We start from the raw sequence: 18598 nt of genomic DNA on the forward strand, positions 1-18598 counted from the left end.
ATATCTAGTCGGGAGTGGTGCTGACTGAAAACAGATGATTTGGAGCGATTCGCGCGCCATCTGTTGGTCATTATAAGGACTTATTGAACTACCCTCGTAGCTTGCAGAAAATTTAGGCAATTCAATCTTCGGCATCGATCGATATGATAATCCAGCAATCTGTGGAGCTGAATCATTCATGGACATTCATGCACACGATAAAATAACATTTTTAATTATGATATTGTGTCACAAATTAAAAAAGTTTATATATTTTTGTAGATTTGAAATTCAAGTTTATAATTTAAAAGACATAATATAGTTTTTATCTGAAAATTAAACGATTTCAGGTTTGCTTGAAACTTTACGCTGTATATTTGATAACTTGAAAATTAAAGTACTTGGTAGAAAATTGATGTATTTGATTGAAAATTCGTATTTTTCGGTACAAAAAAATTTTGTTTTTGGATCAAAATAGTCGTAATTTTGGGTAAAAAATTATTCGTGTTCGAAGAAAGTTAAACTTTTTGGTTGAGAATTCAACTATCTTGTTAAAAATTCATCTTTCTTGATTCAAAATTAAATTATTTTGGTAAAAATGCATTTGTTTCTGATTTTAAAGTCCACTTTTTTCTAAAACATTTGACTTTTGTACTTGGAAACTTTACTCTTTTGTTGTAAATTTATAATTCGTGGTAGAAACGACATCTTTCTTGATTGAAAATGGACTTTTTTGATGAAAATGTCTTTTTATAAGTTTGTCTGTCATGAAAATTAAAATATTTAAATTTTAATCTTTTTTATCTAAAAATTTAAATATTAGATCAAAAATGCATCTTTGCATGCTAAAAATTCAACTATTTGATTAGAAATTTAACTTTTTTTAATAAAGTCTTCAAAATGGAAAAAGTATTTATCAAAAAAAATTTTGACATTTTATCTAATATGCGGTTGGTTTCGAACTTAGAAATGAAGTATACTTGAAAATTGCTCCATTGAATTTTTATAAATAAATTAGGCATTTTTATAAACAAATAGAGATTGCTCAAAAAGGACCTTTTTCACTTTTTCGTGTGTATTGATATTCCTAATACATTCCAGTATATACTGTAAAAATTTAAAAGCGATATCAAGGTCCCGAATTTTAAAACAGAAAATATTTTTAAAAAATATATATTTTTCAAAATATTTTTGAATTATAAATAATGAGAATGTGAAATGGTCTAAAATTATCTATAAATCTATGGCAACATATTCTGAAAAAAGGATATGGAAAATAAAGTATTGATTAAGTTCAATAAACCTATTTTGGAATGAAAGTAATTTTTTTGTTTTGATTCAAGGTATTTTTTTTCAATTTGTAAATAAAGTTTTACGAAGGTTCATATTTAAAAAAAAAGTAAATAAGTTATCATGAAAATTATTTGTTAAACAAATTTTTTTTACAATTTTCCATAAATATACATTTTTTCCAAGTTATATTGAAAGAAACTTGAATGGAAACAGTATTATATAAAAAAATTCTCTTATGGATATAATTGTTTATATTATAAACAAAGTTAATGTACAAATGCAGTAATCAGGAATTTTTCGACAGAACTATTCGTTTTTTTCGATGTAAATTTTGTTTTCATCAAGAAATTTGTGATAATTTTAGCAAAATTCATAATTTGTTGATCTTTCTTATGATTTTTTAAACAAATTTAATAAACAAATGCATTATTCGGGCATTTTTTGGCAGAAAAATTCGGGTTTTTCAATGCCAGTCTTTTCATTTGGGAACTTCATGATGATTTCAGCAACATTCGTAATAAATTTATAAATTTTATGATTTCTTTAAACAAATTTAACCAACAAATGCAATAATGAGATATTTGTCTACAGAAAAACTCGTTTTTTTCTATTTTAAATTTTTTAATTACTAACTTTATGAAAACTTTAGCAAAATTTATAATTTTTTGATTTTTTAAATCAAATTTTATAAACAAATGCATAATTGGGGCATCTGTCGACAGAAAAATTTTGTTTTGTTTCGATGTCAGACTTTTAATGAAGATATTTTTCATAAATTCGGCAAAATTCATGATAAGTTGATAAATTTTATTTTTTTTTACAAACAAATTTAACAAACAAATGGATTATTCGAGCATCTGTGGACGAAACAACTCGTTTTTTTCGATGTCAGTCTTTTGAATGGAGAACTTTATAATGATTTTAGCGAAATTGATAATTGGTTGATAAATTTTATATTTCCTTAAAAACAAATTCAATAAACAGCTGCATCATTCGGGCATCTGTCGATGAAAAAAAATGTGTTTTTCGATATTCTAATTGGAAAAGTTTTCATAGAAAAAAAACGAATTTTTCTGTAAACAAATGCCTGGTTAATGCATTTTTTGATTAATATTGTTTAGAGAAATCATAAAACTCATCAACTTATTATTAATGTTGGTGAAACTCTAATGAGGTTCCCAACTGAAAAGACTGTCATTGAAAAACCTGATTTTTTCTGCCGACAAATGCCCGTATAATATATTTGTTTTTGAAAAATCATATATTAAGCAACAAATTATGAATTTCGCTAAAATGACCATAAAGTTCCTAATTTATAAAAATATACATATAAAAAAAACGAATTTTCTGTCGAAAAATTCCTGAGCACTGAATTTGTTTATTAAATTTGTTTATAATATGAAGAATTATAGTGTTAAGAAAATTTGTTTTTTAATATAATATTGTTTCCATTCAAATTTCTTGCAATATAACTTGAAAAACGTATAATTATGGAAAATTGTAGAAAACATTTTTTAACAATTAATTTGTTGATCTAAAAATGTGTTGTTTAATGTATACTATTAGAACATCTTTAGCTAATGTTAATCTATGAAAACTTGGCGATTTCAACAATTTTCCTGTTATTGACGATCACAATAAAAAATTGAAAACCTAATTAAAAAATCAGGCTTGAAAACTCCCTTAGAAATCTTAACTTACTTAACTTACTTTTAGAAATGATTTTTTTTGCTGTTCGCAATTGTACCATTTGCACATTCACATGGGGTGAGTTCTGATTAAAAAAAATAAATTGTATCAAATTAGAAACTTGCGGAATGTTTTTTTTTGATTCATGAAAATATGGCGTTTTTTCAACAACAAATAATTATGGTAATGAATACTAATTTTTTGACTCTTAAATATTTTGTTATTTGTGTCTTACTCCTTTTTTTCTGATAAAATTTAATTACAAGTTCATTCTTATGAAATAATTTGTTGAAATTAAATTAAAATTAACTCAATTAATAAATAACAAATAAATAATTAGATGGTTCTAATTAAATGTTTCTCCTGAATTTGAACCAGTGCCAATCCTTTTTTTAGAACAACATATATCATTAGGTGAACAACCCAGAAAAAGAGGATACGTTAAAACATCAAAAGTGATTTTTATTAATAAGGAAACAGCCTCAGTGTATTATAATCTATAATTAATTGACTCTTTTTTAATATGATGGTATAGTTTGTACTGCTGAGTTTCTGAAATATCATTTAATACTAAATAAGAGGTTTTATTTTCATCTCACCTTGAGGGAAAAACGAAAATTTTTTAGGTTTTAGTATTGTTTGGATGGAGTATGTTTATACTAATTGTCCAAAAAAGATCCAGCACGTCAGGATTTGCAGTAAAATTCAAGGTACATTAAGATAGCACCTCCACAATCGATTTTTTTAATTTTTCATAGCTGAGAATTTTGGGCTTTTTTGGGGCTTTATCTGGGCTGCAATAAAAATTCTTGGGCTCCTTTATTTTTTTCAAAAAATCAATTTTCTTGTGGAGGTGCCACTCACGTTAACCCAGTACCACCACTTCTTTAAGTCACTAAATAATAAAAATTCAATTACACCAGAATTTTTGGCTTTTTTTGGGCTCTTAAAATTTGCAAAAAAAATTTTCCCCAAACCAACCCTTAACTTCCAAAATCAGCCCCCTTAAAAAAATTGAAAATTTTCAGTAATTTAATAACGGGATATTTTTGGGCTTTTTTGGGCTCCCAGAAAATACGCACTTCGATTTTTGGGCTCCAACCCTTACGGCAAAAAATTAACCCCTTTGTATCTATGTGACAGAGAGGATTTGATTTTTGACGTTGAGGGTTGAAGCCCAAAAATCGTAGCGGGTATTTTTGGGAAGCCCAAAAATCAGAGACTTTACTTCCGTTGAAAAATTCTACAAAAATATTTTTTCTTATAAAGTTGTATCTACTTGGTAGAGAGGGATGGATTTTTGACATTGAGGGTTAAAGTCCAAAAATCGTAGCGGGTATTGTCGAGGTACCCAAAAATCAGGGACTCTATTTCCATTTGAAAATTCTATAAAAATTTATTTTTCAACAAAGTGGTATCTACGTGGCAGAGAAGAGTTCATTTTTGACGCTAAAGGTTGAAGCCCAAAAATCTTAGCGGGTATTTTCGAGGAGCCCAAAAATCAGAGACTCTATTTCCATCGTAAAATTCTGAAAAAAGTTATTTGAAAAAATTGTATCTATGTAGCAGAGAGGGGTTGATTTTTGACGTTACGGGTTGAAGCCCAAAAATCCTATAGGGTATTTTCGAAGAGCCCAAAAATCAGAGACTTTACTTCCATTGAAAAATTCTACAAAAATATTTTTTCTTTATAAACTTGTATTTACTTGGTAGAGAGGGGTGGATTTTTGACTTTAAAGTTTAAAGCCCAAAAATCCTAGTGGGTACTTTCGAGGAACCCAAAAATGAGAGACTCTATTTCCATTTGAAAATTGTAGAAAAATTTATTCTTTGAAAAATTTGTATCTACGTGGCAGAGAGGGGTTCATTTTTGACGTTAAGGGTAGAAGCCCAAAAATCGTAACCGGTGTTTTTGAGGAGCCCAAAAATCAGAGACCCTATTACCATTTGAAAATTCTAGAAAAATTTGTATCTACGCGGCAGAGGGGTTCATTTTTGACGTTAAGGGTTAAAGCTCAAAAATCTTAGTGGGTATTTTCGAGGAACCCAAAAATCAGAGACTCTATTTCCATTTGAAAATTCTAGACAAATTTATTTTTTGAAAAATTTGTATCTACGTGGTAGAGAGGGGTTGATTTTTGACGTTAAGGGTTGTAGCCCAAAAATCTTAGCGGGTTTTTTCGAGGAGCCCAAAAATCAGAGACTCTATTCAAGCTCTAAAATTTAGTAAAAGTTATTTTTTGACAATTTCATATCTGCGTGTTACAAAGGGCTTAATTTTGTACTGTAAGGGTTGGAGCCCAAAAATCAAAGTAGGTATTTTCTGAGAGCCCAAAAAACCTTAAAAATATACCGTTAATGAATTTCTGAAAGTTTTCAATTTTTTGAAGTGGGTTGATTTTGTGAGTTAAGGGTTGTTTTGGGGAAAATTTTTTTGCGGATTTTAAGAGCCAAAAAAAAGACTAAAATTCTAGTGTAATTGAATTTTTATTATTTAGTGATTTAAAGAAGTGGAGGTGCTGGTTTAATGTAAGCTGGCACGTTTACAACAAAATAGATTTTTTGAAAAAAGTAAAGGAGCCCAAAAATTTTTATTGCAGCCCAAAAAAAGCCCAAAATTCTGAGCTGTGAAAAATTCAAAAATTCGATTGTAGAGGTGCTAGCTTAATATACCTAAAAATAACTCGATATCCACAAACCTGAAACCCCAAACCTCAAAATCACAAACCCACAAACCCCAAACACACAAACCTCAATCCCACCAACCTCAATTCCACAAACCCGAATACCTCACATCCTATAATACCAATTGAGAAATCGGTATATTTTGGGGTTGGTGGGTTTGGGATTTGTTAGTTTGGGGTTTGTGAATTTGGGATTCGTGGGTTTTGGAATGTTTATTTGGGGTTTGTACGTTTGTGGATATGGAGCTTATGGCTTTAGGGTTTGTGGGTTTGGGGTTTGTGTTTTGTGAGTTTGGAATTGTTGGTTTGGGGGTTTGTAAGTTTGTGAATATGGAGCTTGTGGCTGTGGGGTTTGTGGGTTTGAGGTTTGTGGGTTTAGGGTTTGTAGGTTTGTCGGTTTAGAACTTGTGCATTTGGGATTTGTGGGTTTGGAGCTATTTGGTTTGGGGTTTGTCGCTTTTTAGATATGGAGCTTGTGGGTTTGGGGTTCGTGGGTTTGGGGTTAGGACTGGTTAGTTTTTAGGTCTGGGGCTTGTTAATTTGGTGTTGGTAGGTTTGGAAACGAAATTTATGCAAAAATTCAAGTTTTTTACCCATTTTTAAAATTGTACTGCAAATCCTGACGTGTTGGCTCAATTCTGCGAATTGATTCGTTTTCAGCGACCCCAAAAACATCAAGTGTACCTATTAGAATTCCAGTAGACTCTCAAACCCATTTTGTGGTCCTCTGTAATTTATGTGGAATTTTAAAACTTCGAGAGTTCGCCCTGCGAATTATAACCTTTTATTTTTGCCTCTTTGAGTTAGAACCTTTTCATTTGATCTCTTCGAGATAATACCTTGTTAGTTGGATACGTTGACTTATCGAATATTAATTGTGTTATAATAATTCACTTCTTTGATTTTATCGATAGATTAAAATTTTTAAAGATTTATGGATAATAGATACAATATAAGATTGTAAGAATATAAATTCAAATAAAAAACAAACAAAATGCAGTCCGAAATTTGTTTATAATAATGGTTTTCCGGTTATTTTGTGTGTGTTAAAATCGAAAAAACGTGTTATACAGAATTCCTTCACTGAATATGTTTATTTAAATTATTTAGACTTTCTTACCTAATCTTATTTTTAAAAACTTTGTTGCATCCCAATGCAGGCAATTTGTTAATTCTGGGATGACTCACCTGAAACAGAAAAATAATGCAATAATTAAAATTAGTTTATAAAATTCTGAGTATGCAAACATCTCTGATCAAAAAATAAAATTTAAATTTGTGTCGATACATTAAAGATGAATATTACCGGGACAAAATATATTCTAACTGCATTTTCTAAAAAAAAGTAAAATGACTTTAACAAACTAGTTAACTTTTTAATTACGAAGAAGAATTTTGAACTAAACAGTTGAATTTGAAACTGAAAAAGACAACTTTCCAGTTTATAAAGAAATAGTTGAATTTTCAGATCAAATAATTAATTTTTAACAATAATAAAAACGCATCATCAACCAGTTGAATTAAATGAAAAAGAACATTTTTAAAGAGAAGAATTGAATCTTCCACCCAAAATTTGAATTTTTAACAAAAAAGATTAATTTTCTACGAAAATAGCCCCCTTTTAAACAACATTATTCAGTTTTTAAGCTAAAATGTAAAGGTTTTAGGAAAAAATTTAATTAAAAACCAGAAAGAAAAAATTCTTACAAAGAAAGTTAATTTTTTAAAAGAAAGATATACCATCAACTCAAAAAGATCAATTTCTAACCGAAAATGGAAACGTTAAAATTAAGCTTTAACTGATTTTCAAAAACAGCTGAAACGAAATTGCAACCGGTTCAATTGAACTAAAAAAGAAGAATTTTTAACAAAATAGTGAATTGTTGAATTTTTAACCTAAATCTAAAATTTTTTGCCAAACAGTTTAATTTTCGATCCAAAATATAAATTTTCAATATAAAAGTTCATTTACGACCAAATAGGGGAATGTTAAATAAAAATGATAAATCTTCAACCAAAAAAAATAAGTTTGTTATAGAGCAGTTTAACTTAAAATAATTTAATCAATGTTTAAACCAAAAAAAATGATTTCTCAAACAAAGCATGTAATAGTTCTAATTTTAACAAAAAAATACGCTAATTTTCAATAAAATATTGAATTATTTAATAATTTTCAATTCAGCAATTGTGATTTTAACCACAATGGACCAATTTTTAACCAGAAAGATTAATTTTACACCAAAAAGACGAATTTTCAACAAAATATATGAAATATATATCAAAAAATTTCAATTCTTAACATAAAAGATCTATTTTGAACAAAAAATGGAAATATTACATTTATAGTAAAGAAAAGTCATAGTCAAGAAGAAGAAAGTAAATTTTTAGTAAAATCGTAAAATATTTTACCGAAGACACAAATTTTCTGCAAAGCACTTGAATTTTTCACTAGAAAATATGAATTTTCAACGAAATGTCAATTTGCGACCAAACAGTTGAATTGTCAATTCATTATTCAAAGAAAAAAGATTTTAATTTTAAATAAAAAACAGTTGAATTCGAAAAACATTAATTTATCAGAAAAATAGTTTAATCATCAGCCAAAACGGATTCATTTTCAACAAAATACATACATTTTCGGTCAAAGAAGAGCAATTTTTATTTTAAAATATCAATAGTAAACCAAAACTGGAATTTTTAATATAAAATATTTTTAATAATTAAAATAATATATTCTGAACAAAATAATGGATTTTTAGGAAAAGGGTTAAATTTTTAATCATTGAGAGGAAATTTTGCATACGATAAGATATTCTTTATTTTTTTATAATAAGCTCTTATTGTTTTAGAACAGCGCGTGTGATCTAATCAAATTGATAAAAACACGAAGAAGGCATTAATCTATACTTATTACGTAACGCTTCATTATATATAATTTCAAAAATTACGGACAAAAATGATTTATTTGATTAATTATTTAATTACTTAAAATATCTGGCAGTTAAAAATTATTCCGTAGAAAAACCTTTTGCTTTTTGTGGAAAGTACGTCTTTTTTTGTAGAAAATTAATCTTCTGTTTTGAAATATATAGTTTTTATTTTAAATTAATGTTTTTAACTGAAAAATCGACTTTTGTTTTCAATATCTTAAAAAGTCAAATTTATTTCTTTCAAGCCATTGTTTTTGAAACAAAAAATTTGTATAAAGGTCTCAAAAATTGAACTTTTTTACAATTGCACTTTCAAAATATATTTAAAAATTGAAGTAATATAAATTATACAGTCATTCATATCGTTCAAAATTAAAAGAATTTTCAGTAAGACCAACCTTTAATGTTGAACTATTCTAAATGTAATAAAAAATCTAAAGATTCTTAATTTAGGATTTTTTAAGGAAAATTTTCAAGGAATTTTCCAAATTTGTAAACAATTTTAAGGTATTTCAAAAGATTTTGAAGAATTAAAAATATTTAAAAACATTTTCAATAGATTTTAATAATTTAATGTGATTCCCCAGTATTTCAAAGATTTAAGGGCATTTCTAAAAAATCGGAAGAATTTTTAAGACGTTTAGAAACTTTTAAGGAATTTCAAAACATTTTTAAGGATTTCACATATTTCAAGGTATTTTAGAAGTACCCAGAAATTTTGCAAAGGTTTGCAAAATTTCAAAGTATTTCAAAAGATCTTAACACGATTTGAAATATTTTCGGGTATTGTATTGAAATTGAATTCCAAGGGATTTTCAATTTATTTCAGTAATGTAATGGGATTTAAAAAAAATCGAAATATTCGAAGCGTATTAAATAAATTTTTGAGGCATTTTCAAGAGTTTAAAAAGTTTCAAATATTTCAAAAGATTGTAAATATTTTGAAATACTGGAGGAAATTTAAAAATATTCTTAAGAATTTTAAATTTATTTATTTAATTAAAAGGGATTTGAAAGACATTTACCCGCGTGGCAAAGGTTCAATGGGTGAAACAGGGCTTAAAAATGGCATAATCGCGGGTTTACGGTAGGGTGAGCGTGGCTTAAGATTGTGCCAATGTTCACCCACGGTCGCCCCACGGTCGCCCCACGGACGACCGTGGGGTGGCAGTGGGCGACCGTTGACACAATCTTGAGACACGCTCACCCCACGCTGGTGACTTTTATGAGTCCTGGTTCACCCATGAGACTTTTTACAAGCGGGCAAATATTTTATTTTATTTTAAAAGATTCCAAGCCATTTTTAAGGAATTTGTAGAATTCTAATAAACAATATAATGAACCTATCAATTGTTGTTATTTTTATTCAACGCACCAACGTTTCGAAAGCAAGGTTTCATTTTGGTGAGAAATGGAAAAATTGATTTTTAATTGCTTCCGGAAGCCGCTTTTTAAAACCTGTGAAATGGTGATCTTAAAAATTTTAGACGATTTAATGAGAATCGGCGCCCAGACGGAAAAATGATACATAGTGAAAAACATTATTTTTAATTTCTATTTTTTGTATACACTATTTATTTTAGGCGTCATTTACTATTTTTAATTTTAACTGAAGGTTACTGGTTTTTATCGCAATCTGCAGTCGAGCTTCCTCCAATGAGTGAAGTTCCAGATTATCAATTATTATCAACTACCATATGTTTCCTGAAAAGTATATAAGTTTTTAATAAACTTTTTAAACTTTTTAAACTTTAGCTTTTTAGGCTAAATTCACTTTTGATTTTACGAAATTTTTTTTTGCTCTTCTGAAAAATTCAGATTTAGTTAGTTATTTAATTTCTACTGCTATCCTTAAAGTATTGACCATTTTTTCCTTTAGATTAAATTATTTTAAAGAAATAAAATTGGTTTCTGTAGAATCGATATTTTCTACTTTAAAAATTATCTTTATTTTACTGTACGTGATTGCACCATTTGCACGTACTCATGGGGTGAGTTTTTATTTAAATATTATAACACCTTATGGTTTTGATTAATATAAATTTTTTGGTTTTTTATATTTTGAAAATCTTACTTTACTGTTTTTTTTAAACTTCCTAAAAACCTGTCTTGCTCGGATTTTTCAATTTCTTTTTGTGTGTGACAATATTTAGACAAATAAAGTGGCAAAGTTAGAATGGTTAAGAATATAATTTTTTATTAAAACACAAAGCTAAAATAAACGCACTATTTTTAAGTGTTGTCGCATCTGCGCATTTGCATCTTCATTTTTAGTGATTTTTCAGAATGCTCTATCTCAGTGAAAAATGGTTGTATCTCGGTCTTAAAAAAGAATTTTGAAGGTTTAATTTTCTAGTTTTGAGATCTTTTGGCAAATAAAAATTCAGAGCTACATATTTCGTGGAATTTTAATAAGTAGTGTAAGAAAAAAAATTTGCAAATTTTTATTTTGTTTAAGCTCACGAGATAAAAATTTTTTGTTTCAACTTAGCTATGGTATGGGTCAAAAAGCTTGTTTATTCAGCTTCAATTCTATTTTTTTTTAAATTCGGTATGACCATTGAACCAACTGGAAATTATTATTAATTGTTTTTTAGAACATCAATGGCTAAACTTTAAATCTCCATGAAATGACTAATGTTGAGTGGGCCTTGAACAGTTGAATAACTCCCCAAAAACCCTGCAAAGTTACATTCCGGCTGAAATAAAGAAAAAAAAATTTTCGAACTTTTTCCCTATTTTTTCGCAAATGCCGCTGAAATTTACAACAAAATTTTTTTTAAAGCAGACAGACAAAACAGCCAGACATGCAAACAGACAGACAGACTTTAAAAAAGAAAAATTAAAGCTTAAAAAAAAATTTCTCGTTGGTAAATTTTAGTGATATTTGCGAAAAAATAGGGACAAAGCTCGACATTTTTTTATTCTTTATTTTAGCAATGATTAGGACATGTTCAAGCCTAAAAAACGTGCCCCTTTAATTTTTACAAAAGTTTTACCGTTTACAACAAGGAAACGGTTCATTAGATTGAAATGCAACTTCGCAGAATTTGTGAGGGGGGTTATCTAACTGTGAAAGACACACTTAACATTATTCATTTCATGAAAATTTGAAATGAAGCCTTTGATGTTCTGAAAAACCATAAATAATAAGTTCCAGTTTTAAAAACTGTCCTTAAATTTTCTGTGTGACCATTGGTTGCTGAGATATCGTCGATCAAAGACAAAAGATGCCATTTTTGACTGAGATACAGCATTCTGGAAAATCACTAAAAATTCATAAAATTTAGTTTTTTCCATTAGTATATTTAAAATTAACTTAATTATTATAGACAGCTGTTAAAACAATTTCTTGAAAGTGGTGCTCAACTGTTAAAAACGCATTTCTTTTAATCTAAAATTTGCTAGATTGAATACTAGATCAATATACAGGGTGTCTAAAAAGTCTCGGGACGGTTGGATATTTCCTCAGGTAAAATATTGTTTAAAAAAGTGAAGGTCATTCCTGAAGTAATTTTCAACGAGAAATTCAATGGTGACCTTTATTTTGACCTTGAAGTTGACCTTCATGGCTTTTTGAAGGTCAACTTTGTTCTTTTTCAATGGAAACCCCCTTTTTTTACATCTGCAATCGATAGAGCGGAAAATTCTAAGTTTAGGTACGTACCCAAGTCTTGGGTCAATCTTAAAGTTCAAGGTCAGTCAGAGGTTATTTGAAATTAACAAAGTTTTACGAGAGGTCAGTGCAATTCCTGAAGTAAATTTCAACGAGAAATTCATTGGTAAGCTCTGTATTGATCTTGGTGATGATCTTCAAGGTTTTTTCAAGGTTTTTTCTAAGCAGTTTACGTTTAGCATTACCCAGAAACAACGAAGTGGATATAGTAAATTCTGTTCTCTTTGGGGTGTTTGATTAGCGTGAGTCTCCTTACCTCTCATGCTTCAATGAAGATGTTCGAACTGAAAACCTTGAGCTTCTTGACAAAAAGTTATGCGGTTATAAAAATGAGTTACATCATTGCGAACCAACTCCCTTTCAATCAAAGTAGCCTGTTGCAGAATCCGATTCTGCAATTCGTCTAAGCTTTGCGGTTGCGTTGAGTATACTTTGCTCTTTAAATAAACCCAAAGAAAATAGTCGAGAGGTGTCAGATCAGGAGATCTAGCAGGCCACTCGATTTAACCCCTTCTTCCAATCCACCTTTGAGGGAACTGAGTATCCAAATATGATCGAACCTCCCTACCGTAATTAGCCGCTGCTCCATCCTGCTGGAACCAAATATTTTGAAAATGATTGTCTGTAATCTCCCTTATTCTTGGTACAATTTGGTTTCTGAGAAGCTCTTCATATGCACAGACATTGAGATTACCATCGATGAAGAAAGGGCCTATCAATGTATCATTCAAGATTAGCCCAAACATTAATCTTTTGTGGATATTGTGTGTGACTCTCCAAAATCCAATCAGGATTTGTGTCGGACCAATATCTACAATTTAGCCTGTTAACTTCACCTTTTAAGTGAAAGTAGATTCATCTGAAAATACTGTATTGTACAAGAAAAGAGGATCTCTATCAATTCTATTTATCATAATTTCACAAAATTCAACCCGAGAGAGTTCACAAATGAATTTCTCGTTGAAATTTACTTCAGGAATTACATTGACCTCTTGGAAAATTTCGTTAATTTCAAATAACCTCTAAATGACCTTGAAATTTACAATTGACCCATGACTTTGGTACATACCTGAACGTATAATTTTCCGCTCTATCGATAGCAGATGTGAAAAAGGGTGTTTCTATTTAAAAAAACAAAGTTGACCTTCAAAAAGCCATGAAGGTCAACTTGAAGGCCAAAATGAAGGTCATCATTGAATTTCTCGTTGAAATTTACTTCAGGAATGACCTTCACTTTTTTGAAAAATATTTTACCTGAGGAAATATCCTACCGTCCCGGGACAGTTTGTCGGCAAAAATTCTCGTGCGCATAATCAAATAGCACATCGTAAGATGGCGGCTCTCCCTACTCATGGAATTCTCCCCCTTCCCGTGGATTGAACCTCGCTCGCCCAAGTTAGGATGGCATCCCTAGTCCCGTGTTTCCTATGTCCATGTTTAATCTACTAAAGGCCTGTACGACTGTGTGTTGAATAAATGGCAGAATCCAGCGCCACCTACCACCATTTTAGCAACTAAGGCACTATGAGCATGGATTAGTGCGCCTGCATGTATACATCGATGGTTTGAATGCGCTGCACGAAATTTTCAAATAAAGATAAACTTAATAATTAATGCAAAATCCAGCATATATTAATCAAAAAGTTTGTAAAAATGATTTTAAATATTTTTTGTCTTACTTTCTGTGTGGTTTTCTAGAATCTGTCATCAATTCTTCAGTTTATTGTCGATTTGAAATTTTAATGGCATTTTTAAAAAGCTATTCTTGCAAAAGACACATCATGCATATTTTGAAAATTGAAATTGATTTAATTTGATATTTGCCACTATTTATTTACTCAATTCTGTATTTATGTGTTAAGAAATTACAAAAAAAGAATTAAATTAAAAAAATATGCTTATATTATAAGTATGTTTAGTCTGGCCTGCTTGTCGAAAGAATCATTAAAATTTGTAATCGGCAATAAATTTAAAGATAGAAACGTGATTCTGGAAATGTCACACAGGAAATACAGACAAAATGTGTGTAATAATTTGGACATATTTTCTGTCTAATATTTCCTTGATTTCACATTAATGACTTAATTTATGTTAAATTGAAAATTTAATTCAACACATTCAAACTATCAATCAGAACATAACCTCACTATTATGACAGGCAGATAACAGTTCGGTCATCTTGCGTCTCTACGCCCCTCATCCACTAACCTATTTGCGCCACCTACCACCACCTTTCGAACTAATCTGCACCCCTCTGTGCCCCGCCTGAGTTCACTCTTCGGCCACTTCTATTCATAGAGATATTACAGATAGAGTAGGCATGCTATAGGCGCCCATACATGTGGGAGCGTCCGGCCGATAGAAAGAGAGAATGATTTATGTATTGCTGTCTCTGTCTAATGGCGCATGCGCGTTGATTAGATTTCTTGTCAGAACATGAATCGAAACAGAATAAGATCTTTCCTGCAATACAGTCGATTTGTTTTATAACACTTCTTTTTTAATATTGTGGATACAATCAAAACAATATTTTTGCTAACTACTTCTTGGATTACTTATACGAACTTACTTATGAAAACTGCGAATTTTATCTCCGGGTATTGGCTCTTTTTTGCAGAGAACACAGTAGTAAGGCATATTCAACAACAAATGTTTAATAATCTTTGTTACCACATAATTTACATTGGGCAAATATAATATTTATTTACAGACGTACAGGTTACGTACGCACTTTACCGTTGCCCGTTGAATCACAGACACGCATGCGCAGTACGCAACAAAAGAAAGAGATAGAAATACATAAATGATTCTCTTTCTCTTTTCATTCGCAAGACGCTCTCACTTGTAGACATGCCTACTCTATCTGTAATATCTCTATGCTTCTATTACACACAGTCTTAGAGACGTGGCCCACTAGCAGCAGCTGCAGAAAGTGGAGCTAAGAGAATCGTGGGGTAGGTAACACTCAGTGTGCACTTAGTAAGTAAAAAAGTAATTTTGTAGCAAATTTTGTTGGTTGAAATTTATTGATTTTTGTTTACTTTCTAACGTAAATATATAATATGAAGTAAAATAATTATTTTCTTTGATTATTTCATAATTTTCTTCTTTGTAGATGGCTTATAACTTACAGCAGCGCGTCATGCGATAGCAGACTGTAGATGTGTTGAATAAAATATAATTGTTAAAATATAGTTATATATGTCTCTTTTTTTAATGTCTTGTATTTTTATAGCATAACATGTCAAAGTTCCTCAATTGTTATAATGATACATTGATTTAAAGCAAAAAATATGATTCATCATTTTATCATGAAATTGACTTTTCAACTGTGCAAAGAAATATCTTTTTTGAGGGGACCCATGTTTCAATATTTTTTTTATGCAAGTGCACTATTTAAAAAGTTTAGTCATAAATTTTCAGGCTAAAATAATTAAAATTGCGTGAGTTGTAAATTTTTAAGTAAAAACCCCCTTATTTTTTAACTTTTTTCAATAATTTTTTTAACAAGCTTAGAGTAAATAAATGACAATAAAATCAACTCTATCTTATTTAAAAGACCTAAAACTATATCGGTTCATTTTATTGTGACAAAATATTCCATAGGGGTTAAACAATATATAATTAAATACGCTGGGGTGTTAAACACCCACGATTTACTTTATCGTGATTCTTACCATGCATGCACTTTGAAGGTTAAACAAAGTGCATTGTCATTTAAAAATTAGGGATGAGTATTAAAATATTTTTTATAAGTTTGGCTAGTCGTCCCGAGTTTTTGGGATGATTAGTCCATTTCCTTTTCTAACTTTCTCAATCTTTTGGGAAATATGGAAATATTTCCTAGGATGTGAAAAAAAATTCGAAAAAAATAGGTTAACTATATCGTTGAAATAGCATTCCGGAATAAAAAAATAACTTTTAATTTAAAGCAAACGGAATCAATTTTGGTAGGAAAACACACAAAAGTTTTGATAGGAAAAAAGAATGCATCTGAGGCACATGAAATAGAGTACAGCTTGATTAAAATGCAAGTACCCATGATTTGTTTTGTTTACCCTTTTTAACGTAAAATTTTTTTTCTTGCTTAACACTCAAAAATATTTGACACGTATTTTTTTATTTTAATAGGAAACGCAAAGTTTTCGATAAAATTGTTTAAAAAATGTTATATCCACAAGAAAGTAACTTTTTTCAATTGCTTATACTACAATATTAAACAAAGATATAAAAATTCATACGGAAGATAAAATGTGGGCATTTTTCTTAATTTTCGAATAAAGTATACTAAAATTAATTTTAATTATTTATTTAATAATATAAATCAAATACTTATAAACAAATAGATTTATAAATAGCAATACATTTCTGAATAGCAATAAATTTTGAATATGTATACATATTTTATTGATAATATTAAATAAATAATTAAAGTGGATTGTAGTATAATTTATTCGAAATTTAAGGAAAGGCCCATATTTTAGCTTTCGTATGAATTTTCGTATTTTTGTTGAGTATTATATTACAAGCAACTAAAAAAAGGTTCTTTTATATGAAAATAAAATTTTTAAACAAATTTTCTCGAAGTGGAATGAAGTTGTTTGGATTTGTTTAGATTGGTTTAGAGTGAGCTAGATTTTTAATGAATGAGATTAAAGGGGATTGGAATGGATTGAATTAGATTGGAATGGAATAGAATGAAATGGATTATAATGGATCTAAATGGAGTGAATTGGAATGGATTGGATTGGAATTAATTGAATTTAAATGAATTGGAGTGGATTTGAATATATTGAGTTGAATTGGAGTATAGTAGGCTGGAATGAATTTGATTAGAATGGATTGGAGTGGATTGGTGTGGATTGATTGAATGGAGTGGATTAGAGTGTGTTGGATTTATTATTAATGGGATTGGAGTGGATTGGAATGTTTTGAAACATATTGGAATAGATCTGAATGGAGTGGATTGGAATGAATTGTATTGGAATGGAGTAGATATAACTAGATTGAAATAAATTAAATTGGACTGAATCGAAGTGGCTTGAATGAAAATGAATTACATTGGATTAGATTAGATTTTATTGCATTAAAGTTATCCGGATTAGAATAGAATAAATTGGATTGGGATGGATAGGAGTGGAGCGGAATGGAATTAAGTTGATTGAATTGGATCGGAATGGATTGCAGTGGATTGGGCTAGGGTGGATTTCTAATAAATGCATTTGAAGTGGTTTGGAACGATTTTTAAATTTTTAATTATTTTTTTGTTTATTTAACAAGAAAAATGAAAAAAAAAATGGTTGGCGTTTGAAGTGTACCGTCTTTTAAAAAATGCTTTAAGTCGCCCTAAATTTAAATAATTTATGGACAAAAAGAGTTTTTCGATTAAATTCATAAGAGTTAATAAATTAACTGTGATTTTCAAAGCAATTTTCATAAACAAATATCCATATCAGGTATTTTTAATGGCATGACAATTTTTTTTTATGGAATAGATCACATATGTGGCTATTTGCGGAGGTACAAACTTTATTTTTTCGATGCAGTTATTTAAAAATAACTAACTTCTATATTTTTTAGAACAATTTGATGACAGTTAACTATTTGGTATTGTAAACAGCAATTTTTAAACAAATTGTATTATTGTATGTATTTATAAATAAAATACAGCTTTTTCACGCAATTAACAACCGGTTATTTAGCAATGTTTTTTTCTATGAACTGATAACATTTGATAATTATTTAACCAAATTTAACTAACAAATGCATTATTTGGCTATTTTTCAGCATTAAAACTTGTTTTTTTTTTGTTCAATCAACTGTTTATGACACATTTTAAAAACTTTTTTTAATAGTTCGATAACGATTTATTTTTTTATTGTTATTAACAATTTAGTTAACCTAACTGTTTCGTAATTTTCAAAATAAACCGATAAATTTCTTTACAACAGATAGAAAGTCAAGTAGTAATTAATTTTCTATAATAATTCATTAATATATTTCAACTTACGGCAATGAATTATTTCTAAGTAATTTTGATTATATTCCCAAAAAAAAAATATTTTAGTGTACTCATGGATTAGCCAAGAAAAATTTCTCAACTATATTATCAATAAAAATAAAAATAGTGGTTCATTATCGAAGTATCAAAAGAAGGTAAAACAATATTTTTTTAACAGTTAAGTGCAAGAAAAGCAAACAAATTTAAATACTGAAAAATAGCTAAATAATTTTCTTTACAATTACATGAAATTATAAAATTTGTTTAAACAATTGTTGCTTATGATAATAAACATTTACTGTCATCAGAATGTTCTTAAAATTTAGAAGTTAGCTATTCACAGCTA

Source organism: Belonocnema kinseyi, chromosome 10, assembly GCF_010883055.1.
Source record: "Belonocnema kinseyi isolate 2016_QV_RU_SX_M_011 chromosome 10, B_treatae_v1, whole genome shotgun sequence".
In the NCBI taxonomy this organism is placed as follows: Eukaryota; Metazoa; Arthropoda; class Insecta; order Hymenoptera; family Cynipidae; genus Belonocnema; species Belonocnema kinseyi.